At 34.1% G+C, this 27,705-nt stretch overlaps 1 long non-coding RNA gene across 1 annotated transcript; it reads left to right on the forward strand.

Moving 5' to 3' along the window:
* The first annotated feature begins 13 nt into the window (after positions 1-13).
* On the forward strand, positions 14-24,010 carry LOC145269694 (uncharacterized). The gene is made up of 2 exons (XR_013865174.1): positions 14-149; positions 16,512-24,010. It is a non-coding gene; the product is annotated as an uncharacterized LOC145269694 (long non-coding RNA).
* The last annotated feature ends 3,695 nt before the right edge of the window (positions 24,011-27,705 follow it).

Genomic DNA, 27,705 nt, shown 5'->3' on the forward strand with positions numbered 1-27,705 from the left:
TTCTGTCCACCATCTTGGATTTTGAAACTTGAGCTCTACGAAAAGAGCAATCTTGTTTTAATATACAAATAATCAATTAGTTCAAATTATTATTATTATTATTAACGCAGATAAAATCTAGGAAAGAAGTTTTGAAGGAAAAATACACGGTAAGTACTACTGCAATACTGCATTACTTGAATTTCTCTGTAAATATTTTGGTACTTATGCAGAACACGGACCGTGCTGAAATATAAACGCTATTATTTAGAAACCCATTCGTAACATGAAGAGGTAGAGCTTTATTAACTATTCTGTACTTTCACCTAACAATCAAATAAACAAAAGAGTACTTATAGTCCAGTCAAAATGTGGCCGAACCTCAAGCAAATTGCTAAGAAATGTTTTTAACTAGAATATTGGGTATTAATAACCTCTCTTTTATTGTTTTTTGTTTTACACAGGAATCACCACATTATCAAGGCCAAGAGGCCACTCGAGGATAAGTGTTAAAGAGTGTACAGTAGAAATTGGACTATATAGTAATCATTAGTAATGAAAATTCGGTAAATTTGTTAACTTATATGGAACGGCTCATCAAGAACTTATTTACGTTAGACTTGAAGACAACCATGTTGTAGTCAGCCGGAAAGCAGGAAAACGGAAGACAATTCCACAGGCGTGCAGTTCTAAGAAAGAAGCTTTGTTCATGGAATCTACGTTTAGGTTTAGGCACAGATAAAGAGTGGGGGGAATTATTGATAGTGTTTTCAGCTAGACGAGTGTTTCCTGTGAAAGTTTGGCGAGAGGGGACCATAGACTGAAGCTCAGTCGAACACTTTCCACGAAAATAACGATATATCAGACAAACTCGCAACATCTCTTGTGTAAGATAGAGGTTGCAGGGAAGAGAAAAGGACATCTCCTACGAGGCTATGAAGTCTATTTTGAACTCTATCAAGGCAGGACAAGTCCTTTCTAGCAGCTACTGCCCAGATGTGGCAACAGTATTCCATCCTTGGACGTACCTGGCTCTTATATAGATAGAGAATTGCATCAGCAGTGAGATATCTACTGGATCGATAGAAAGATTCCACCATTTTTCCAGCGGCCTTGGCAACAGATTTGATGTATGTGTTCTATTTAAGATCAGGAGTAATGGTCAAGCCAAGAAGCTTGTCAAAACTTGAGGCCTCCTAAAGACGAGAGTCATTCATTTCAATTGATGCCAGATGTGGATCAGAATTTTGACGATGTAAAGAGAGAAGCCTGGTTTTAGATGCATTAAAAGTAACCAGCCACTCCTTTCCTGACTGTACCACGTGCTCAAGATCAGAGGAGAGAGAATCTGAGAGAACTTGGTCGTTTACTGTCTTAGATTAAGTTAAGTTAGAGTATCCTTTAATTGCAAACTCTTCTCGGGAAATAGCCTGTCCAATGCCAGTTTCACTTAAGAATAAAAGGTCTGGTTTCATCTCCTGTAATTGGGTTTCAACCTCTGGAAGGTTGAACATAGACCCCTGATGTTGGAGAAGGAGACATGGTAGTAGGGGTCTATGTTGGAAGTTGGAGAACCGGGTTTAATTGTGTATTTTTTCTTGAAACTTGTCATGATGGAATTTTAGAATTTGTGGACTAGGTCGTCAGATTTACTTAGAGCGGGACAGAGAGGGGAAACTAAGAGAGAAAAAGAAATGAAGAATTTTTTTTTTTTTGTAGAACCGTAACAATTACCCACTAATATGGCATCGACAGGCCCCACCAGTTCCGAAAGTTAGTTGGTGACGTTATAAGTAATTGCGAGATAAAATGGAAGCAGGATTAAGGGGTGGGGACTGAAAGGATAATATAATGGATTGAGTCTATGCAATATTTAAGATCAACTTGGTAGATAAATAAACATTTATGGACGAGAAAAAAGCTAGCATTTAATAAAACAGAAATACATAAATTAAATAATGAAATAAAATGTAGTTATTAATATTTGAATCTAAAAAATAAAAAGTACGATTAAAAGAAAAGTTTATCACCAATAACCTTGCCGAAAGTGGTCAACACCCGATATCTTTAAAATCCTACTTAATAATAATAAAATTTTAAGGCATAACATTCTTGACATTTCCTGACAAATATGTCCATTATTCCTAACAATTGCTAACAAAAATAAATGTTTTTCCGGACAAAAATACTTTATTAAATTAGAAATAAAAATATCTTTTTGCATGAAAGCCCACACAGGGCCCACCTCAAGCCAGCTTGACATTTGATTGGTGTTATAAATTGTAATGATAGGTAGTTATATGCTAAATAATAAACTAACACCATGCTTTTTTTTTTCTCATACAAATATGAACATAAAAGGTACAAAAACCGACTAAGTAGCCTTTTTCAAGGCAACAATTTTTACATTAATTTCTGACATTTCATAAAAGAATCTGTATAAAATAAATACAATTTACTATAAAGGAATTGATGCGTTCCCCAGCGCTCTCTGGCCAAAAACAGACGCAAAACAATTTATAGAAAAATGTCTTTATTTCTTTACCGCCAGCACCCTTACTAGTGACATAGCTGGTTTCTACCTTTCCATTCCTGAATTTGGAAGTAAACTCGAAGGCTATAGAATTTCATAGCTGCTCTTGTTGGTAGCAATGATTTGGCCTCACCATACTTTGAACTTTTTGCAATCTTTTCCTTAAAGTGCCTCAGTCGGAGTTGATTGATGTTTCCCAATCATTACCATTGTACAGGCACACTAAAGCCTTCTCCCCAGCTTCAATAACCTCTTCTGCACTGCTATCCTTGCCAAACACTTCTACCAGTTTGAGGAAGTTTCTATTATCCATCACTTTTCGAAGGGATGCTGCCTTCTCAATTCCATGAACACTGGATGTAGAATCACAACCCAGTAGTGCATGGATCAAAAGAATGTTGGAACAGACCACATCTCCCAAAGATTTCCTCATCTCTTTCATGTTCCAAACTTTCACACTTTTTGGACTTTTTTTGCCTTTGGCTGTGGTGTGAAGATGTTGTAACCATCATCTCTATTAGCATGATAACATAGAAAGACCAATAAGTCAGTGTCATCTGCTATCAAAATGGTTTCTCCTGTCTGTGCCAGTTCTAGAGCAGTCTTCACAATCAATATGTTAGTGTCTCCAGATGCATGGACTACTTTACAACCGGCTTCCTCCAGACTCTCATGATGAACAATTGTTTCGTTGATTAGCTAGGAAAACATCCTATTTTAATTTGAACACTATTTAAAGAGTCAGTGACACATTAACATCAATAGAGCGCTCTGTTTGGCATCAGTGAATCATGTCTTTAATGGATGGACCATTTTCATGCCCATCAAAGATAATGCATGCTTTTTTATATCTAGTTATGACGTATCTGTGATATTGGGTACAGATCTCATCAAATGCGTGACCTTTTTGTCATGGGAGGCATTGAAGTAGTGCTCTACCATCCAAGAGATACTGTGGATCTGATTGTAGTTCCCAGATTGCATCTGCCAAAGCCGTTTTCTTTTTTGCCTCTTGTGGTAATCCAAAATAATTAAAAATTGCAGGTGAGTAACCACAAAGCTCATACTAGAAATGTTCTTGCTGCTGCTGAGTTGAGGATTCATTGGTAGATAGCACACACAGTTTCTGAAATAGGAGTTGTGGGGATCAGTCTCAACTGCTTCATATTTGCTAAGCAAAACTTTTGACCCAAGTGTAATTGCCTGATCCTGTTTTAAAAAGTGTACTCATGGACATCTTCTCCAACCATTTAAGCTATGATTACTTTTCCTATGGAGTTTGCTCTGTCCACATATTTTTGTCTCCAACTACTCGACTTGAAATGCTGTAAATGGACGGATCTTTCCGGCTGAGTACAATATGGTTATCTTCAAGCCTAACGTAAATTATTTCTTGATGAGCCGTTCCATATAAGTTAACAAATTTACCGAATTTTCATTACTAATGATTACTATATTTTCCAATTTCTACTGCACACTCTTTAACCCTTATCCTTGAGTGGCCTCTTGGCCTTGATAATGTGGTGATGCCTGTGTTAAAAAAAATCTTCTGTGAAAGGGTCATATATCTGTAGAAATGTAAGAAGCTTCCATGTGTTCCTCACATCTTGCTCTTTTCTTGTTGAAGAAGCCTCGTGGTGCTGATCACTATGCCATAATGAATGCTAGTTCTTGCATTGTAAACTTGATTTCAGTACATGCTGGCAGTGATAGCATCCAAACCAATCATTGGATTTCATTTATTCCTCTGCCATGAATAAGACCTCCAGATGTCTTCATGCTTCTCATTAGCACCTGCTCAATAACCAGATCCATCGACAAGCCAGCCCAGTAGCAAATCACTCGTCTAATCACATGGAATCATTCAGAAAATCTCTGGTACACTTCAGGATGGCTTTTCAGCAATCCCTCCATTTGCTGTAGGCCGACTTTACATATAGCATGTGTCCTCCTGCAGTGAATATCGGCAGCATTTTCCTTACAGCATCAAGGTGCAATTCCCAGTTCCTGGTGTGCTCTACCTTGATAAACAATTGCAGGATCTTCACCATGTCAAATTATTGAATCCACAATTTTGATGTATGCTGGTCAACCATCGCATCCTTCACATGGTTGATTCTCTGGGCAATCCTAGTCACAGACGCTGATGATAGAACATTATCCAATGTCTCAGTCACATCAAGGAGACCTTTCAATAGCTCCTGAGCTTTTTAGAGGTCTTCCTTTTGAGGAAATGACTCTTCTGCATCAGTGTTGGCTTGATCATTCCTGGTGACATGTGAAACTGACAAATCATAGGCTTTTGCTAAAGAAATAACATTCAGATCAGCATCAATTAAGAAGTGATCATGAATGGCTCTTGCAATTGCTTTGCCACTTAGCATGTGCTTGACTGTGTTTTCTGCATACACAAGTTCAAAATGTTCTTGCAAACAAGAAACTGTCATCAAATGACCAATTGACCCCAGCGGGCTCATCTGTATATGGAACCCACCAAATCGAAAGACAAATGATTTCAGGAGAAATAATGAAAGTCAAGGAGGAATAATGAAAGTCAAGTCACAGCCTGGCTGTGACTTGACTTTCATTATTCCTTTGTACCAAAGTGGCTGATCGAATGTTAGAATTGGTGTAAGGTTGATTTTCTGGCTAAATCACTAATGTAACATAACGTTGAGTACACATAGGTTGGGTTATCAGGGTCCATGTCGATCATTGGCAAAAAAACTGTGACTGATTTCCCAGGATATGTTCCTTTGTGTGTTGACTGCATAAGGCCTGATCTTGCGGGTCTGGACGGATGTAAAATTTGTGAAACCTCGCAAAGGATGTCAACATTAGCAGTGGAATCAACAACTTTCTTGGCCTGGAGTTCCTTAAATGTCCTTGGTGGTTTGTTGGCTGTGAATCTATGTACTCAATGTTGATCTTTCCGACCATCATTATATCTTCAAGTCCTTTGACTTGAATCCTTGGAACTAGTTTTGCTTTAACTATCCTGGGCGTAAAAGACGCTATGATGCCCATACCATGAAATGTGTTGAATCCATCAATACTCTTAACATTATAGTCCACATTATCAGCTATGAACTCCACAAATTCAGTTTTAACAGAGGAGAGAGTTTCAGCGCTATGAAAAAAAAAACGGCACTTCTTTTGAATTTCTTTCGAATTTCTGGACCGCCGAGTAAGCTGAAGATAGACCATGCTTATTCAGAGTGTCAATTAAGAACCTCAATCCAAATTGGTCATGCATTTCCACTGCTAAACCAAATTGTAAAGGTGCAAGGAGAAATCTGTTTCTAACAGCCTGCATTATCGCTTGACCTATTAATGCAAGTTTCAAATCATTTTCTTTGTCTGCAAATATCTCCCGGAGAAAGATAAAAAATATTTTAGGAACATATTCAAGAATTGCATTCTGTTTAAAATCATTCTTAGACGGGTAATATTCTGAACTTGTCTCAATATTTTTAATGTCATTCTTGATAAGCTTGGTTGCCATCTCTATGATTCTAACGGCCTCTGATTTTGAATTGTCTGTTGAGCGAGTCTGTGCCTAGAATTCATGGAGAATACATTTTGCTATACTTAAGAATATAACAACATTAGGTTTCCCATTAATTTCAGTCACAATTTTGTCTTTGAAACGTTCTAGCAATCGAGATTTCATGTATGAGAGACTTCATGGTTCAAAGCCAGTGTCTTTGAGAATTTCCTCCATGTTTTTTAACAAGATCGACAATCTTGAGTTGTTCCTCGTCATTTTACTGCAAATAATTAGCAACTTTCAGAAATGCTTGCTTTCTCTCTGAATCCTCTGATCTACCAAAGTTTTGTTTCTTAGAAGAATCAGCAGAAGGAATATTTTTTATTGGAATCAAAGTTTGCAAAACATGTTCTGTGATAACATGCTTCTTGTGAAACAAGATCAGCTACATAACCTTGGGCTGACCTTTGTTAAATTAATTATAAAGTAAATGAAGAAAAACATACTTTTTTTCCTTAAATGACTTCATAGTGGAAGGTATATTGACGATGACAAAGAAAACAAATTACTCAACAACATAACATCTTTTAGCCTTTTTACAGACAGAAAGACGCGTCTGTTTATTTTACATGTTTACATGTAAAATTGTTATTGCAGGTTCATCATCCAAAGCCTTGCCACCAAGCTTTCGGGTGGGGTAAATTTATTGCTTGCTGCGTTAGACGCCTTAACCGGGGAATGCCAACGGGGATTATTGCTAAGCAAGAATGCACTTCTTTAGGGGATCTTGCTTGACATGATGTTGGTCTTAGAGAGTAATGTTTGTAAATTAATGTTTGTCAAAGAAATAAAGAAAGAGGAAAAGAAGAAAAAAAAGAAATCAAACCGCATAAATCCAGACTGTGATGCAATCCTCTGTAAATGTCCTGAAGCAAAAGAGGAATGCAGGAGTTTTTGGCGTTTTAAATCCAGCTATGAAGAATGATATTGGATAAAATCCTGTGTGATTGTGGTTTATTTATGATATTAAGCTCCACTCCTTACTGTAGTATCGAGCGTTTTTATTTTTGGTTGAGATAAATATAAACATTAATACTTATATTGGACTGAAGCTTACAACGGCATTTGACTAGTAAACTTCTCCATTAGTTGCTGGAGTTTATATATATATATATACATATATATATATATATATATATATATATATATATATATACATATATATATATATATATATATATATATATATATAAAGTTATAAAATATATAAGGCGATTAAGCTCTACCTATGTATTGAGCACTTTTGAAGTAAATACTTAAAGTTTACGCATAAATTTCTACTTTTGTATATTATATATATATATATATCTATAAAAGTGAACGTGTCTGTCTGTCTGTGTACATTTCCCTACGACATAACTCTGTCAATTTTTAGTCTATAGACTTGAAATTTGAAATACCGGGTACTGAGATTTGGGAAAATCGATGTGACGGGTGTCAGCCAGAAATTTGGCTGTTAAGGGGTCAAATTTCAACGATTTGACCTTTAAGAACTCTACCAAACTCCTCCGACAATTTTGGGTCTAGACACTTGAAATTTTAGATATAGGTTCCTTGAACCTGGATCTAACTTAATAAAGTGATTTGAACCCGAAACTATAAATTTTAAGGGGTCATAATAGGGGTCAAATTAAAAAATAAATTTACTCTTTTTTTTTTTGCTCAGCATACACCTCTAAACACCTGGGCAACGCCGGGCTGAAATGCTAGTATATATATAAAGTTATAAAATATATATGGCGATTAAGCTCTACCTATGTATTGAGCACTTTTGAAGTAAATACTTAAAGTTTATGCATAAATTTCTACTTTCGTATATTAATTTTATGTGAGTAAATGAAGTAGTTGTATATATATACATAGTCCTGGTCAAAATCATAAGACCACTTAAAAAAGTAAGCATTTAGGCATATTATCGAATTTTTAATCAAACAAATGGTTGAAACCATTGCCAAAAGGGAAAATATGATGGAAAAAAATGAAATCTGCTTCATTCGAAACCTTAACCCTGATCTAATAATTATTTTTTAAAAAACAAACATTTTCACCTGGTCAAAATGATAAGACCACTGATAATTTATCTATCAAAAGGCAATTATAAAATACTAAAAAGGGTCTCAGTATTTAGTATTATGAATTACTTCAAAAATTCTCTTCGGCATGCTTGTGACTAAGTTTTTTATCAGTTGCGAAGGAATTTTATCCCATCTACTGAAAACTAAATCAGAAAGTTCCTTTATCGAATCATACTGGGTTCCATCCTTGAACACTTCTTTTGCCATCCATCCCCAAAGATTTTCAATGAGATTGAGGTCCGGAGAACATGCTGGATGATCTAACAATTCTATATTATTTGAAGAAAAGTATTCTCATGCTTGTCGAGAATTGTGTATCGCAGCGTTGTCTTGCTGGAAAATCCAATTTCTTCCACACAGACGTGGACCTTCAGTCCTGATAGAAGCATTTTCAATCATTGAAATGTACTTCAATGATGTTTGCCGGCCTTTCACTACTTGCAACTTTAGGGTCCCAGCTGACGAGAAAGCACCCCAGATCATTAAAGACCCTCCTCCACTATGTCGAGTTGAAAAAGTTTCTTTGGGCAAATTTTTATCATGCTAATAGTGTTGAAATCCATCTGGACCATCTAGATTAAACTTTTTCTCATCGGAGAAAATTACATTTTCCCACTTCTCTTCATCCCAAGTCTGGTATTTGGTGGCATATTTAAGTTGGTTAGTTTTGTGCTGTTCAAGAAGACATGGTTTCTGCAGTCACTTTAAATGATTGAAACCCTTCATTTTCAGATGCCTTCTAATGGTTTTAGGACTACATTCTACTGCTGTTTGGCTTTTCAATCGACTTGAGCTCATATTGGAGTTTTTTTTAAACTTCTAATACGGCGATCCATTGATGGGGTTATTTTTTTTGGTCGACCTGAACTCTTTTTGTGCCCATATTGATCTGGATTTCTTAAAAAAATTTGTGATGACTGTTTTACTACGATTCACTTCATTTGCAATGGATCTATGGGAGAGTCCACCCCTATTAAGCTCAAAGATCCTTCCTCTCTCAAACCCTGATAATAGTTTCCCTTTTGCCATGTATAATTTAGTAAGATGTTTTTTATCCAATAACAAGTTGCTTTTAGTAACATAAAAAGCTTTTCGTATTCATTTTTTCCAAACTAGCCGATTTTATTAAAGTGGTCTTATCATTTTGACCAGGTGAAAATGTTTGTTTTCTAAAAAATAATTATTAGATCAGGGTTAAGGTTTCGAATAAAGCAGATTTCATTTTTGTTCCATCATATTTTCCCTTGTGGCAATGGTTTCAACCATTTGTTTGATTAAAAATCCGATATTATGTGTAAATGCTTATTTTCTTAAGTGGTGTGATGATTTTGACCAGGGATATATATATATATATATATATATATATATATATATATATATATATATATATATATATATTAACATTACACTTGAACTTGTGCATGTCGGTACAATCGGGAAAGCAGGAACCCAGAAGGGAATTCCAAAGTCTAGCCATTCTGGGGAAGAAACGACTGGAATAGAAGGCTCTCTTACATCTAGCGATCTCAACTGTGAAGTGATGGGATTTTGTTGCTTGGCGGGGTTTGTCAGGGTATTTACGTCGAGGGGGTATAAGGGTTTGTTGGAGCATTTATTGTTAAAGTACTTGTAGAACAGGCAGAAGGATGCTACATTTCATCGATGGGACAGATGCTGAAGCTTAGATGATAGTTTAGAACCTATCAGGTTGGCGACTCTCTTTTGAACCTTGTCTAGGAGTCAGGGACTAGTAGCAGATGCATCAGCCAATACTCCGTACAATGGCGAATGGTGGCCTTAAAATTTACAGAATACTTTCGGGCATTAGTAGCTTTCTAGCATGGTAGAGAGTGCCGACTTTTTTGCAGCTGTCCTGGCAATGCTTTCAATGTAATTGTTCCAACTCATGTTTCCTGTGAACCTTAGGCCGAGGAGTTTAAAAGATGTACCTTCAGATAAAGAATCTTTGGCCATTGCTATTGGTGGTAGAGAAGGTTTCTTGTAGTTATTGAAGGAAACAAGTTTAGTCTTGCAACATTGAATGTGACCATCCATTTTTGTCCCCATTCCACTACAGATCGGAGGTCATCCAATAGTGCTTCTGTCATTTCTTTAGATATATATTCATTCGTTTTCCTGTTGTGTCTGTTATAGAGCATGGTGTCATCAGTATATATACCCATCTCAGAGACAATTTTGTCAGGGAGGCCATTTATGAATATTAGGAATAACAGAGGTCCAAGGATAGATCCCTGAGGCACTTCCGCATTTATATCATATTGTTTAGATGTACGACCATCAAGGACAACCTGGATTTTTCTCTTATCTAAGAAGAATTTAATTATGTTAAGTATTCTTCCAGTGATACCTTATGATCTGATTTTCCTGAAAAGACCTTCAGTCATACCGTCAAAAGCCTTTGATATATCTAGAGCTACCACTCTACCCTCCCCTGCTTTGTCAAGTGAATGATATATATGCTCAGAGATTACAGCTTGGATGTCTGCTGTGGAATAGGCTTGCCTAAATCTATATTGTTGGTCGGTCAGAAGTTTAGCATCTGTAAAGTGATGGACTAGAGCTTTGTTAATTATGGACTCAAATATTTTGGCAAAAAGTGGGAGGAGGATAATTGGGTAATAAGTTACTGGATCATTTCTTTCACCAGAATTCTTGAAAACTGGTACCACAGAAGCAGTTTTCCAGCAGGCAGGAAAGCAAGATTCATTAAAGCATTTGTTGTAAAGTTTGGAGAGAACTGGAGCTACTTCGACAGAGCATTTTTTTAATAGCACAGCCGGGATGAGATCAGGTCCACATGCTTTTGAAGTGTCAAGATTTTTTATGATAACAGGCACCTGAGAAGGTGTGATTTTTTGATTGTCTACTGTGGCATCTGTCTGCAAAGGAAAGTCAGAGAGAGGGTGGTTAGCAATGTCCAGTGTGGAGTTGGAGGCAAACCTACTGGCAAGCATGTTAACCTTCTCGGCTATATATATATATATATATATATATATAAATTCATCTCTCATCCCGTTTTTTTAAAGATGAAATCACTCAGGCAGTCTACAGAGTTTTATAATTATATAGAATTTTGTTATCAAAAATTACACAACAGTTCAGCAGTTTCTTTATCGTTAAACATATTGAGATTCAAGTTTTAACTAAAAATTAATAATTAAGTAATAGATTTACAATAATCGTTTCTTACTAGGAAAAGTGGGAACTATAAAGTTCTAATGCTTAGCAATAGAAGACTAAACTATAAGATTAGATCAAGGGGAGGTAATAATTTAATTTACAACACTGCCCTTTTTATCCAAATATTTGTATGTACGTATGTATGTATCTTTTACTAATTTATCTATATTTATATATCTACATTTTCTTAATCTATCCTAGTTTATTTTTTTCCTTAATCTACTTATTTTTTTCTTTTCATTCTTTATCTATTTATCCTTAATGAATGTATCTCTATCTTTTTTTTTAAATTATTATTTTTTACTTTCTTAGTATATCTACATTTCTCATTTCTTCTCTTAATCTCTCTCTGTCTCTCTCTAGAAATATATATATATGTATATATATATTTCTATTTCTCATGAATTTATCTCTTTGTTTACTTTTCTTTTTCTTATGTATCCATCCCTAATCAATCTAACCTGTTTATCTGCCTTTCTTTTTCTCCTCTATTTTCTCCTTTCTTAGTCTATCAACCTTTCTTTTCTGAATCTCTCTTTCTCTCTCTCTCTCTCTCTCTCTCTATATATATATATATATATATATATATATATATATATATGATGATTGCAACGTCTTGTCAGACGAGTGCCACTCCCTCAGACATTTAAAATCCATGAGCCCAAATGCCTGAGAGAGTATCTATACAAAGATGATGTTACAGAGTCTTAGCTTTGTACGACAGCTAAGTCTCTCTAGGTTCAAAATGTTGAGATCCAGCAACAAGCAAGAGCAAGATAGCCAGCAACAAATTAAACTGCAGACCAGCTTAATGCGGGTACTGGTCTCCCGCTTTATGGTTTTTTAAATCAGAGATTTGCTTCTCCTAGAAAGGTTGCTTTCACCACGGCTTACGGGAGCCATCTCCACCCCATATATATATATATATATATATAGGCTAAAAATCTGCTGAAACAGCTCACAATATGATCAAAGCATTTGGCCCAGTAACACTACTGAATGCACAGCACAATTGTGGTTTCAGAAATTTTGTGGCAACAACAAGAGTTTTGAAGATGATGAGTATAGTGGTCATCTATCGGATGTTGACAACGATCAATTAAAAGCCTTAGTCCAAGCCAATCAACACACAACTGTTCAGGAACTTGCTTCTGAATTAGACCTAACATATACAATGATTTCCAACCATTTGAGAGAGATTGGAGACAAAAAAAAAATGATAATAAATGGGTGCCTCACGAATTGAACGACAACCAAAAGAAATCTCATCTTCCCTTTACGCAACAAGAATGACCTGTTTCTTGATCGGGTTGTGATTTACGATGAAAAGTGTTTTTTTTTTTCTGACAACTGGCAATGCCTAGCTCAGAAATCAGATGCCAACGAAGCTCCACAAGACTTCCCAAAGTTTGAGTTGCACTAAAAGGTCATGTTGACTGTTTGGTGGTCTGTGACTTATCTCATCCATTACAGTTTTTTAATGTAGCAGTGAAGTACTCTCAACAAATGAATGTAGCGATGAAGTACTCTCAACAAATGAATGTAGCGATGAAGTACTCTCAACAAATGAATGTAGCGATGAAGTACTCTCAACAAATGAATGTAGCAGTGAAGTACTCTCAACAAATGAATGTAGCAGTGAAGTACTCTCAACAAATGAATGTAGCAGTGAAGTACTTTCGACAAATGAATGTAGTAGTGAAGTATTTTCGACAAATGAATGTAGCAATGAAGTACTTTCGACAAATGAATGTAGCGATGAAGTACTCTCGACAAATAAATGTAGCGATGAAGTACTCTTGACAAATAAATGTAGCGATGAAGTACTCTTGACAAATGAATGTAGCGATGAAGTACTCTCGACAAATGAATGTAGTGGTGATGTACTTTCAACAAATGAATGTAGCGATAATGTACTTTCAACAAATGAATGTAGTGGTGAAGTACTCTCAACAAATGAATGTAGTGGTGAAGTACTTTCGACAAATGAATGTAGCGATGAAGTACTCTTGACAAATGAATGTAGCGATGAAGTACTCTTGAAAAATGAATGTAGCGATGAAGTACTCTCGACAAATGAATGTAGCGATGAAGTGCTCTCGACAATTGAATGTAGCGATGAAGTACTCTCGACAAATGAATGTAGCGATGAAGTACTCTCGACAAATGAATGTAGCAATGAAGTACTCTTAACAAATGAATGTAGCAGTGAAGTACTTTCGACAAATGAATGTAGCGATGAAGTACTCTCGACAAATGAATGTAGCGATGAAGTACTCTCGACAAATGAATGTAGCGATGAAGTACTCTCGAAAAATGAATGTAGCAATGAAGTACTCTCGACAAATGAATGTAGCAGTGAAGTACTTTCGACAAATGAATGTAGCGATGAAGTACTCTCGACAAATGAATGTAGCGATGAAGTACTCTCGACAAATGAATGTAGCGATGAAGTACTCTCGACAAATGAATGTAGCAATGAAGTACTCTTGACAAATGAATGTAGCAATGAAGTACTCTCAACAAATGAATGTAGCAGTGAAGCACTTTCGACAAATGAATGTAGTGATGAAGTACTCTCGACAAATGAATGTAGCAATGAAGTACTCTTGACAAATGAATGTAGCGATGAAGTACTCTTGACAAATGAATGTAGCGATGAAGTACTCTCGACAAATGAATGTAGCGATGAAGTACTCTCAACAAATGAATGTAGTGGTCAAGTACTTTCGACAAATGAATGTAGCGATGAAGTATTCTAAACAAATGGATGAAATGCATCAGAAATCTAGACAACACCCAGCATTAGTCAACAGAAAAGGCCCAATTTTCTTCTACAACAATGCCTGACAGCACATTGCCCAACCGACCCTGCAGCAGTTGAATGAATTGGGCCACGAAACTTTGCCCCATCCATCATACTCTCCAGACCTCTTACCTACTGACTACAACTTTTTCAAGTATCTCAACAACTTTCTGCTGAAACAGCTCACAACTTCATTGTCACGAGAGCACAAGATTTTTATGTTACTGGCATAAAGATACTTGTTTTGTATTGGCAAAAGTGTGTTGACTCTGATGGTGTTTATTTCATTATTATTAATAAATTTTTGTTTAAGCCAAGATATATCAATGTGAATTTACAAGTTAAAAGCTGCAAGAACTTTCTTGACAACCTGATATTTCCTTATAAATCTCGATTTATTTTTCTTTCTTTCATTTCTTAATCTATTTGTCAATTCCTTACTAATTTATCTCTGTTAATTTTTTATTTTTCTAATCTATTTTTTCTTATTTTCTCAGTTTATCTACCTTTTTTTTCAATCTCTCTTTCTCTATATACTTGACTAATGTCTGTCTTTCTAAAAGATTAGATCAACTTAATTTCTTTTTTTGTCCATGTAGTTATGTATGTATATCTTCTTAATTTTTCTATATATCTATCGATATTTTCCTAATCAATTCATCTCGGTTTATTTTTCTTTCTTTCATTAATCTTTTTGTTTCTTCCTTTCTTTATATTTTTTTATTTTCTCATCTATATTTTCTTTTAATTCTTAGTCTATCAACTTTTCTTTTCTTAATCATTATATATATATATATGTATATATATATATATATATATATATACATTTTATTTTTATTACCGTGTCTTTCTGTTAAGTTACATTATTGTTTCGGCTATCCGGCCGTTTTTTTGGCCGTAACTTAACAGAAAGACACGATAATAAAAAATAAAACGCATATTTGCTCTACAACAGTATCGAGCACTTTCTTCAGTTTTTATTAATTAACATCTCCACTAAATATATATATATATATATATATATATATATATATATATATATTGTATTTTGTATACAGAAAGTTGTTAGATGAGACAAGTCATTGGTACCGCCAGTTTCAAGCCCGATTATTAGGACGGTTTTAGATATCCATATCAAGCTCTCTTCAGCCAATACTCATCTGATGAGTATTGGCTGAAGAGAGCTTCATATGGATATCTTAAACAGTCCTAATTATCGGGCTTGAAACCGACGGTACCAATGACTTGTCTCCTCTAACAACTTTCTGTACACAAAATACAATATATAAATACGCTTTTATATTTCGGATTTTCCTTTTAATTGAGCACTCTGCTGGATTTCTTTTTCCAAAAAAAACTAATCTTATATATATATATATATATATATATATATATATATATATATATATGTGAACAATAGAGTAGAAAGGACCTGAACGCTCAATGTTTCGCCTGATTTATGCATGATTTGGGCCTATATATAATGATAGGGGGGAAGCAGCATGTTTTCTTTATGTAAATTAGATGCCTATATACATATATACATTTTATGATTAGAGAAAATAATAATAAATTGGAGTAAACTAGCGTAGTTCTAGAAGTGTACGCCATGTTTAGTTTCAGAACAGTTTCCGATGGTTCGTTGTTCTACACAAGTCCTGAGAGGTGACTGGTCTGCATTAGACAGTTCCACAGAGCAAAAGATTCTTACCGTGTTGAGATGGAAAAAAACATATGCGAAATTGCTACAGAAAGGTTTAAAAATATTTATGGAGCAATTCTGCTTTCTGGTTGGTTGGTAGCAGAATGTGAATTAATTTGATTTGTCAGTTCCTAGTAGCATCGTTTATAAATAGAATCGCATGACTGTGCGAGAACATACCCCATAATTCAAAAATATTGTAACAGTAGTGATTTGAAAGATTGTGTCTTAAAATAAAAAGTAATAAAAATAAATAAATAAGTTGAGAAAATGAGACGAGAAAATTAATTGGGCAGAAATATCGTCGAGATTTAAAAGATTGTGCCTAGAAATATAAATGTGATAGATTAAATAAATAAAGAAAAATAATAAAATGAAACAAGATTACGACGGGAGTTTTTAAAAATTAGAGACTATTGAATTGGGATAAAATAGCGTGGTAATTTGAAAGATTGCGCCTAAACATTGAGCGTTCAGGTCCTTCCATCTCCAATCTATTTTTCATATCGTTGGATTTTATCCATCTTAACCATCATATATATATTATTTTATTTTTATACATATATATATATATATATATATATATATATTTGATGTCTATCTATTCTTTTTATCCATCCATCTTACTATGAATGATACATTGCTGCTAATTTTTTTATTTACAGATTCAAACAATCTTTCAAATTCACCAAAAAAAATGAAGAAAAAAGTCTGAATCTACATTTATGAATATTTTTCTGGGAATTCTTGTTCAAGAATATATGTAGAGGCCTTCTAAAAAATGTCTTTGTCTGGTAAAGAGCATAAACCCATGTTTCCTCAGAAGTCAACTCGGAAAAAATGCAGACAAGTGAACGTGCGAGAGAAACTACATTCTTGTGAAATTTGTGGGTCATCATTTACAAAATCGGATCGATTGCGGAATCACATCCGAACTCACACCGGAGAGAAACCGTATAGTTGCGAAATGTGTGAATCTAGATTTTCTGACCGGTCGACATTGAAATACCACAAACGAATACACACAGGCGAGAAATCATATTCTTGTCAAGTTTGTGGGTCTGCATTTTCACGGAATTCGATACTAAAAAAACATATGCGAACACACACTGGAGAGAAACCCTATGTTTGTAGGATATGCATGACGGCATTCTCACGGAATTCAATTCTGCGAGGTCACATGAGAACGCACACTGGAGAAAAACCATTTCGCTGTGAAATATGCGGATATTGTTTTTCACAAAGAAACAGTTTGAAAACTCATTTGCTGATCCACACAGGTGAGAAGCCATACCGTTGTGAGATTTGTGGAACTTCATTTTCCAATAATTCTTACTTAAAGTCTCACATGAGGATTCACACTGGGGAGAAGCCATTTTGTTGTGAAGTGTGTGGTTCAGCATTTTCGCACAGCAGCAGTTTGAAATTTCACATGCGAAGGTTACATACAGGCGAGAAACCATATGTTTGTGAAGCATGTGGCGCGGGATTTTCCGATTATAGGATTTTGAAACGGCATGTTCGAAAACACAAACCTGGAGTAGATTTTCAGCTCCCAAAACAAGAAAGCAAAGAAGAAATGGAAGTTGAAGATGAATATATAGTTGGAGAAGTAAAAGAAGAAAAACTTTAGTTGAAATCATCATACCCTTCCCACTTATCGCAACCATTATAATGCATATTATTATTATTATTATATAATAATAATAATAATAATAATCATTATAATGAATATTAATATATAATAATAATCATTATAATGCATATTAATATATAATAATAATAATAATCATTATAATGCATATTAACCTGTCATCTCATGGTTTGACACAGCTATATATATTTTACATCTGATAGGATAGCTCATCCTCACTATGAAAGTGATAAAAAATCTATGCCGGTGTTGATCAGAGCTGTTGGGTGTGAGATGAACTATTCATGTACACCAGTTTACAACATACAATCAAACATACTGCAATCTTGGTGAGTGTCTCTAAAGGATCACATGTTCAACCGTTTATATTTTATATATATATATATATATATATATATATATATATATATATTCCAGTTGTCTCATGTTTCCCCAGGAGCCTGCATTATGTGTCTACATTTTCTTGTGATTTTTTTTTAATAATTTGTCAGTTTTTCTATACTTTTTACATTTATGCTAGGGGAAAAGAAGGGGAAAAAATAGGGGAAACTGTGCTTTTTAAAAAAAAAAAAAGACAGAAAGCATGTCATTCTTTTTGTATACATGTTTTTTTTCTCTTTCGTTGATCATTTTTTCCCTTTTGTTGTGAGGATTGATTTTTTTTCTGTCTGTAGGAAGGTTGCTCCAGGTGGAGGTGAGAGCAGGGACGGGGTGCAACACTCTGGTGTGGAGATCTCCTATGAGGGAGGGGAGCCTCAGAGGTGATATTTCTGGAAATTTGTATATTAGATAGTGATTTGTATTGAACGAGTTTAAAAGTAAGGGGAGCAATTCACATGTTGTAAAGTTATTTCTCCTCCCCCCCGTGTTGACTATGAACATGAGATGTGGCCACGTGCATCAACTCCTGATGCACGGATTGCGTTCACTCGATGTTAAAGTGGGATCAGAGAGCATGGCAGTATGTCATTTGGCTGAGTTGGAGAAAGCTCTCTCACATCCCAATGGTTTGTCAAAAACTCCTAGACTTCGGTAAATCTTTCTTGTTTTCTCATTTCCGGTCATTTATCTAAATGTGAAATGGAAGTTGAAGATGAAGTTGGGAAAATAAAAAAAGAAAAACTTTAGTTGAAATCATCATATCCTTCATCACTCATCGCAACCATTATAATGCATATTATTATTATATAATGATACTATATAATAATATTTAATAATAACATTATAATGCATATTATATAATAATAATAATAATATATAATAATTATTATAATGATAATATGTAACAATAATAATCATTATAATGTATGTTAACCTGTCACATCATGGTTTGACACGATTTAATATAAATATTTTACATCCTCGATATAAAAGTGATAAAAAAGATTTTGAATTTAATAAAATATGCACATTTATAATATGTAGTGTTTAAAATTTTATTTGGAAATAAAAGTACTTGATCAATTTGCATAAATTTTAGTGTAAAAAAAATTTCTTTTCCATCACGGGTTCATACATCAGACAGGAAATATGTGAAATCTCTGGCTTTGACTACAGGAGCCATTAACCAACTAGTCATTCATGTGACAACATGCAGCTATTATTGTTGACTGGCCACAAAGGGACAAACAGATGAACACTAAAATGTGGAACATGTTGATATTGTATAGAATAACATACATAAACTTGTCGCTGCCTAGGCTGTATCTGCCCAGGGGCGTAGAAGGTATGGGTATCTCAGAAACTGAGCATCGGCATTGTGCCACTATTGGTACAGCAACATTACAAAACAAAAGCCAGCAGAACAATCTTCATCACAAAACTGGCCAAATACTTTGGACAGACCTGTCTTACAAATGAGACGAAATCAAAAAAACGAGTCTGCTACAAAAATAGCCCAAAATAAGTTTTAAAAATACACTAAGAAAACGAGGCTATGTGGTCGGACTCCCGTGCTCAGGTCAAGCAACTGACCTCTGACTTCCTTTGGAAACTGTGGCTCATGATGTATAGTCATCCACGAGACCTCCACATTAATTCTCAACGCCTCTGTGTAGAATTCTGCTGAAAACAAAAAGCGAAGCTTGCATGTGCCGAGAGAAAGACAGACAAACCGGGGTTTCTATCTACTAAAAATTAATTTCACAAAAGTTAGTTCTTTTTTGCATATGTACATAGTTTAGTCACCAAAGCATTAAAGTTCACAATTCTCTTTCTTCTGCTCACTGGATTGCTAGTCAGGATGGCGGAGGGGGGTTGTCAGGCGTCAGGACCTGTCTCTTCTGAGATTTAGGCAAAAAAATCTCCAATCTGCTCAAAAAACTCCTAAAAAAACTGGGTGCTTGTTTTTATATTCAGGGACGGGATTGGTCAGACGATCCACCCAACCAATTAGTGATACGTTTCCTGAGGAGTCCCCAGATACATTGCGTGTGTGCACTTCAGAAATAGTTTAGAGTTTTGTAAATTTGAGACCAAAAACGAAATCATCCTACCACGACCTGGGAGGTCAAAACCTATCATTCAGAAAGCCAGTCTGAACGAGTGTTTTTTCAGTTCAGCCAGTAGAATTCTCATTCAACAATAAAGTATATATCTGTTTTTTTCAAGTGCAAGCATATCACTTTTGGATTCCTGCCATTGTCCAGGACTCAATTAAACAATCTTAGTATATTTACCCGGTCTTGCCTCAGGTCCAAGGGGGTTCTCAACCTCCCCATTGGGGAACAAATTGCTCCCTCAAGTCGATCATGTTACAGTTACACTAACGGGAGATCACTCCCATATTCTTGTTCAAGGTTGCGAGATTAGCTTTTTTTAAAGCCACATTTTACCAATTTAACCTTTTTTTTGAAGCAGTTTTGTCTTCAAAAAATCGTATTTGGCTTTTTTTAAAGCCACATTTGGCCTTTTTTAAAGCCACATTTGGCCTTTTTTAAAGCCACATTTGGCCTTTTTTAAAGCGTAACATACAGACTATCTAATGAAGGAACAAGTAGATTAACATGTAACATGATAGTATCATTGCTACTTGTTTCATATGATTTATCATAAAACATATAAATTTACCACAATAAAGTATGTACATATCTCTATTGGAACTTCTGTGGAGAGATGTAGCTTGTGTAATGCTGATTCCTCTGCTTCTGACCATCTCCATTCTGTGTCCTTCTTGTAAATTGTCGAAGTGATTCACTATTGGTCTGTTACCGACGTTTTTGTCACTTCATATTCGTTTGATATTACTGAGCCATCTTCTGTGATAATTTGCGCTTATTCCTTCCTGGTTTTCTGTAAAGCTGTGAAAAATATCAAAAACTTTATCGGATAATGAAGAAATGCCACGTTCCTTTTTTTTCTTTTTTTTTCATTGGAGTCACCACTTTTTCAAGGCCCAGAAGCCACTCGAGGATAAGGGTTAAAGAATGTACAGTAGTCAATGGGACAATATTGTAGAAATCATTAGTATTGTAAATTTGGTAAATTGGATTACTTAAGGGGAATGGCTCATTAAGAATTTGTTTATATTGGACTTAAAGACGACTATATTGACACTGGAAGAAAGGGAATGTTCGATATGAATAAACAAAAAAAAGTGTGCAAACAGTTGGCATAACAAAACAAATAAATGTTGTCAATATCTACAGCAATGAATAGATTTTCCAGCCTGTCCACCTCTTTCTTCCATGCTGATTGTATTCTGGTCAGCATGCACACGGGATGCTGGGAAAACTGATAAACCACCACTGACCATTATTTAATTTCTTCCTAAAATTCTCTTCATCAACATCGCCTGATAAAATATTAAAAATCCTTGGCTTGCAGGTGTCAGTTTGCAAGGAAAGATAACATCAACCATCTTTACCGATAACAAACAGAAAGATGATAGAATGTTACAACAAAGACATAGAGGCAGGCAGACATATAAAATACAAAGCCATCAAGCCAGACATAAAAATTGACTTTCTATGGTCCCAGGAAAGCCACTGGGCACACACCACTTCTATTATTAATGTATTGCCACCCAGACTTAGGGTAAGTGTAAGCATACAAAGAAACAGCATTTTTGTATTATTTACAATTGATCTCTAAATTAGAAGATAATGGTAGGCCATCCTTTCAGTAAGGAACGCCTTCTTTAAAAAAAAGGAATCGGTTTCTTGCCTATCTTTCTAGCAAATTTTTCAAGTGTGGAAGAATACTTTTTGCGAATTTGATTTTGATAATCTCTAAGATTATAAATTACTGTTTATTATTTATGTTGAACTTGAAGACAACCATATTGACACTGGAAGGAAGATAATGTTCAATATGAATAAAACAGCAAACAGTTGGCATAACAAAACGAATAAATGTTATGTGATGGAACTACTGTGTCAATGTGATTATTCCATATATTGTTCATCTTCCCTAAGCATGGTCCAAAATAGTAACCTATTACATCCAAGTAGTGATGTGCCTTGTTTGGGGTAAATGTGCGTAAAAGCTGCACCGCTCATTTATTTTCTGACCAAATTAAAAAAAAAACAACGAAATTATACTTCCTTCGATTATAAAAAATATATATAAATTCCAAAAAATCACTTACCTATAAAAACTAGTATTCGATGAGCAGTTCAATTGTTCATTGTTAAGAATTTATCCATATTTATACTTATATTCCATGTCCTTTTTAAATAAAATACTTTTTTAAACAAGGATTAAAAACAAACGTGAACTCAACATTTTTTTTTTAATGTTCAACTAAAGGGAGACAAGTCTGTTTTTATTTGTCTTTAAAATTCGGTGCCTTAAGGGGACATAATTTATGTCTTTTTAATGCGTGCTGTAAACCAAATTTTGTATTTTGCTTCTCCGTACTAAAAAACGGAACACATTCACTTATAAGTTTTTATTGTTAAACAAAAAAAAAACAGTTGACCGATTTTTTTATTTATTCTCTTAATGAAATACATGAGTTTTTGATTGATATAATTTAATGCTTCTTTATCGACTGAATTTTTTTATTGTTGGAATTTTTTGTATCAATAATAGTCCCCCCCCCTGTTTACTTTTATTATATTTTTATTTTGGTTCTTATATTTGACTTTTTGTATTTCGTATCTTTTATGATTCTTAGTTTCGTATATTTTGGGTTTGTACAAAACTCCCTTTAATTTGAAGAAAAGGAAAACGCTAGCTCCATGATGACGTCATGAGTCCAGCGTGAAATTCGGCCTCTTTTGAAATTCCGGCGACGAGGATATTGGACGTCGTTTCATTGCCCGGTGCTGAAAATGGAATTTTGATGAGCCTCCTTCAAAGAAGAAAACCCAGCAAGAATACCCGGACGTGCTGAAAGCAAATTTCTAAAGACTATTTACGTGACTATGGTCTGCAGGTATTTTGAAGGAGTGTAATTTTTTTAAAAAAAGTCTTTATTTTACGTGGCTACGGTCTGCACATATTTGGAAGGAGTGTAATTATTTTTAAAAAGTCTTTATTTTACGTGGCTACGGTCTGCATGCAATTGGAAGGGGTATAATGATTTAAAAGGCCTTTAAATCGAGATAAAAAAAGAAAAAGGCATGTGCCTGACTGGCTTTCAATTTGTGAGTACGTTCCTAAAATTTATTACATATGAGAGTGTGATTAGGAACTACTATTTTGAATCATAATATTGTGTTCGTTCATTGATGCGACATTTTCAATATAAGAACCAGTGTTATTTTTTATCATTATATGTTACCTTGGCGTTCTTTGAATTTAATGCCCGCAAAGGGAAAAATTTGCAACTAATTTTATTGTAAATAAAATCTCTTCTTTGTTTTGAAACAAGACCTTCATATTTTATTCTTTACCCCCCCTTTTTATTTCATGCTTTTATTTTTTTTTTTCAGTGTAGTTATTTTCGCGTCAAATTTATCTGAAAGAGGATAAATTTCCGACATTATATCTAAAAAAAGAAAACATTGAATGAAATAGAAAAAATTGTTGTAAGCATCCCATATTTACTTGACATTCTAAGCATAACATGAGCTTCCACTTAAAAAAAAAATCAACATGTTTTTTTTTTTAAAGAAAAAAGGTTTTACACTTTGGACTTTACAGGTAAATTTCCAAAAAAAACTATTTTTTTTTTGTTTATTTTAAATTAGAATATTTTATTTATTGATCTTTTATCTTCAATTTGTGATATATAAAATTTTAGTACATAAATTGATTATTAAAATTTTAATAGACATTTCAAAATGGGGGGGGGGTGAATTTAAAAAAAAACGTTTGTCCAAAATATTATATTTGGTTTATTGGAAAGAGCATAAAGTTTCACATTGACCCTGAAAATATCGTAAATATAGAATCAATAGAAAAATTTTGATGGATTTTTTAAGTTTAAAAATTGAAACATATTTAACTCGTAAAATTCAATTGATTTCATCACGTAAAAAAAAAAAAAAAATGACTGCGTGGAAGCGCGCCGGCACTTTGTAAACACTGTTTTTTAAAAAATAAAAGATAATATTTCTATTATTTTTTTAAAAACTTTAATAGTTTATTTTGGAAATATATTCCATAAAGAAAATAAACAACCCACTTTTAAAAAAAAGAAATTAGAAGTTTTTTTTATATTTTATTCGCTGTTTTGTGTTAGGGTGTCAAAAATTCCCTAAAAATTCTGATACACTCTGGTCTGGTGTCCATTCAAACCAGTGTTTTCGCCCAAATTCTTCTACAGTTTTAACTCATTTTCAAAACTTGGAATTTTATAAGCCAAGTAAGTGCACCTGCACCACCACCACCGCACCAACATTTTTCTTGCTCTCACGTAAATGCTAGACACATTTTTTTTTTTTTTCGAAACAATTAAACGTTTTAAAGTAAGCAAAACCACTAAATAATTGTCCAGGTAGGTAGAAGAGTAAGTTATATTTTCTTTGATAACATTTGTTATATATTTGGGTACTTATACAGTTTAGTCAAGACATCAAAAATGAAAATATCGAAAAAAAGCTTAAATTGTATGTATCCGTTATGGAACGAAGTTCTCTGAAAAAAAAAATTCACTTAATTCCATCAAGTATTTTTTTTTTTTTTTTAACAGCGAAAAAAAAAAACAATTTGTTATGATACCGAGCAAAATGTTCGATTTTTAGGAAGAAAAGCTAGTATTAGAGATGGGGAGGGGTGTCAGCGCTTTAACTTGAGTTATCTCCCTTTGTCGTTTCTAAAATTCAAACAATTTTTTTTTAATCCAAGATGGCCGCCTTCAACGTGCTCTCATAAAAACGTGTTTTTCCGCTGTAAAAAAAAAAAAAAAAAAAAAAAACTGCTTGATGAAATTAAGTGAATTTTTTTTTTTTTCGGAGAACTTCGTTCCATAACGTATACATACAATTTAAACTTTTTTCGACATTTTCATTTTTTATATTTGAATTTTTAACAGTTTTTTTTTTCTTAATCTCTGTGGATTATAAAACAAAGTTTATGATGTAGATACTCATCAAACATATCATATTAAAAAAAACCCACGTAAAATGACCAGGCAGCTTTTGGCGCTTCTACACTATCAGAACAAAATTTCAAAAATCGTAAAACTGAATTTCACACGAAAACAATGGTATCTACGTATTCCTCGTATTTTAAAGATGATTATATCCAAAAATTATGAAAATCCATAAGGGAAAAAATTATTTATTAAAGAAAATTGAATTTGATGAAAACGATCATATTTGCTTATGTAAGACATAGGAGAGTTCAAAAGGGAGGATATTTTTCGTTTCGATTTATTCTATATAAACAAGATGTCCACAATTTTTTACCTGCTAACATGTAGGCACCGCCAAAAATGGCCGAAAAATCAAGTTGTTGTTATTTTTTAAAACGAAATGACATTTATTAAAATCCATTATTTCTGAGTAACTTTTTTTTTCCAGAAAGATAAAACCCTGAATTTTATCATATAGAAAACAGAATAATGTAAAACTTTTTCTACTATTTTTAATTAAATTTTAAATGTTAAATTTTCCCCAAAAGTTAACAATTGACATTTTTTGTCTTGCAAAAAAAAACGTACATAAATATTAAAAAAAAAAGAAGAAAAGGTTTTTGAAATAATTAATTCATTTATTTGTTGTCTAACTAAGATTTAGGATGATTTTCTATGAGAATATGCAAAAATATTATAATATAAGTACCTGGATTTCAAATAATTCCACTTATTCATATAGGCAACCAGTTACTTCGCGTCGATCTAGAGTCTAGATCGACAATGTTTACATTTGTATTTGATAAAAAGCAAACTATGGAAGACCAAACAGGCATTATTTTTCAGTGACGAAAATTTCAATGTATTATTAATTTTTAAGATGATTATATCCAAACATTACGAAAATCGATAAGGGAGAAAATTATTTATTAAAGAAAATTGAATTTGATGAAAACGATCATATTTGCTTATGTAAGACATAGGAGAGTTCAAAAGGGAGGTTATTTTTCGTTTCGATTTATTCTATATAAACAAAATGTCCACAATTTTTTACCTGCTAACATGACTAAAGTTTTTTTGTTTTTTTTTAATAATTCAGTAATATTCAGGTAACTTCGACTGTATAATTTGGACGCTAACATTGTAATTTATTAGAATTGACAAAAAAAAATCAGTAGAAACCATTATTTTTTTTATTTGAAAACTCCATTTAGGGACTACAAAATTTCGTTCTAATAGTGTAGAAGCGCCTAGTTTTTATTTTTTTAATTTTTAATTACGAAAACCAAGTTTTGGTACTTATACAGATTGGCACATATAACGATAAACAAAAATGAAAAAAAAAAAAAATTTTACATTGTACTTACTTGTCACGGAATGAAGATTGCATATTCCAAAAATCACAAAAATTGATCAAGCACAGAGTGAAACAATAAATTTGTCACCCTAAAGAAAACAACACTTCAACTTTATTTTTAAACTTTTATTGAAAAATCAATTCAGGTAACTTGATTATTAAGTAGAGCTAACATCTATTCAATGTGGCCACCTTCAGCCTCAATCATCACCTAGATACGGGTCCAGAATTGGGAGTATGCCTTTTCTACAAGCACCGGTGAGAGCTCAGTGAATACTCAGCATATGGTGGCGATCAGGCTGGCTTTGGTGTTGTGGGAGGTCATGTTGGTGATGTACTCGACGTATGACCCAACGAAGTAGTCCAGCAAGTTTGGGTCAGGGGAGCAAAGGGGGGGGGGGCATATGAGAAACGGATACATAGTCGTAGCACTTCTTCTGAAGCCAAGCCTTGTGAGCCGAGGTCGAGTCCTGCTGTCATCCCCAAGGCCATCTTATTGTACCAGGGTATCATCACACTCTTCAGTATATCCTGGTACACTTTGGTGTTGACTTTCAAGCCAACTTCTAAGATGTGAAGTGGCATAATGTGGCCCTCACTTGAAACCACACCAAAGACCATAACCGTAGCTGAAAACTTTGTTCTCATCAACCTGGACATGTTCCTGTTATTTGTGGTAATCCAGCAATGCATATTGAGGGTGCTGGCAATGGTCCTGTTGTCATAACTTGGATCGGTAGAGAGCATGAGTTGTACAGCGGCGCATCTCCAGTCTCGTTCATTGAACATTGTGTCACTTTCAGACATGATAGAAGGCTCCTATCGCTCTTGAGATTTGTACATAACTGGCGAACTAGTAGATAGTCTGCAACAAAAAAGAGAAAACCAGTTTTTATCAAATGGAAATGGAATCATGTCGTCTTTTCTAGGGCCACAATTTTAGCATTCCACCCTGCATTTTTTTTCTGAAAAGCAAATTTGCTGGGTTTTTTTTTGTTGTTTTTTTTTACCGATAAGCACCTTGTACATTTATTGGAAATAAACTCATGGTAATAGACTATCATTTATAAAAAAAAAATCATTTATATATATATAAAAAAAAAAGAGAGATACATATTTATTATGTAAAGTTTGTAGCAACCGAAACTCGCTACAATCACAGGCAGAAGCTAATTTTCGCGACTCTAGATTTGAAATCCATTTTCTCCCTGCTTGTCCAATCATAAATCAGTTCTCAATCACGTGACCAAGTACATGAAAGGCGAAACCTGAAACTCTTAACTCTCTTTCATCCTGACCCTACCAGACAGCAGACACAAGGCTCTACATTGTGATTGAAACAGTCGCATTTGCGAGTGATTTTTCAAAGTGTCGATTAGAAAT

Source organism: Euprymna scolopes, chromosome 45, assembly GCF_053919585.1.
Source record: "Euprymna scolopes isolate OS-2025 chromosome 45, ASM5391958v1, whole genome shotgun sequence".
In the NCBI taxonomy this organism is placed as follows: Eukaryota; Metazoa; Mollusca; class Cephalopoda; order Sepiida; family Sepiolidae; genus Euprymna; species Euprymna scolopes.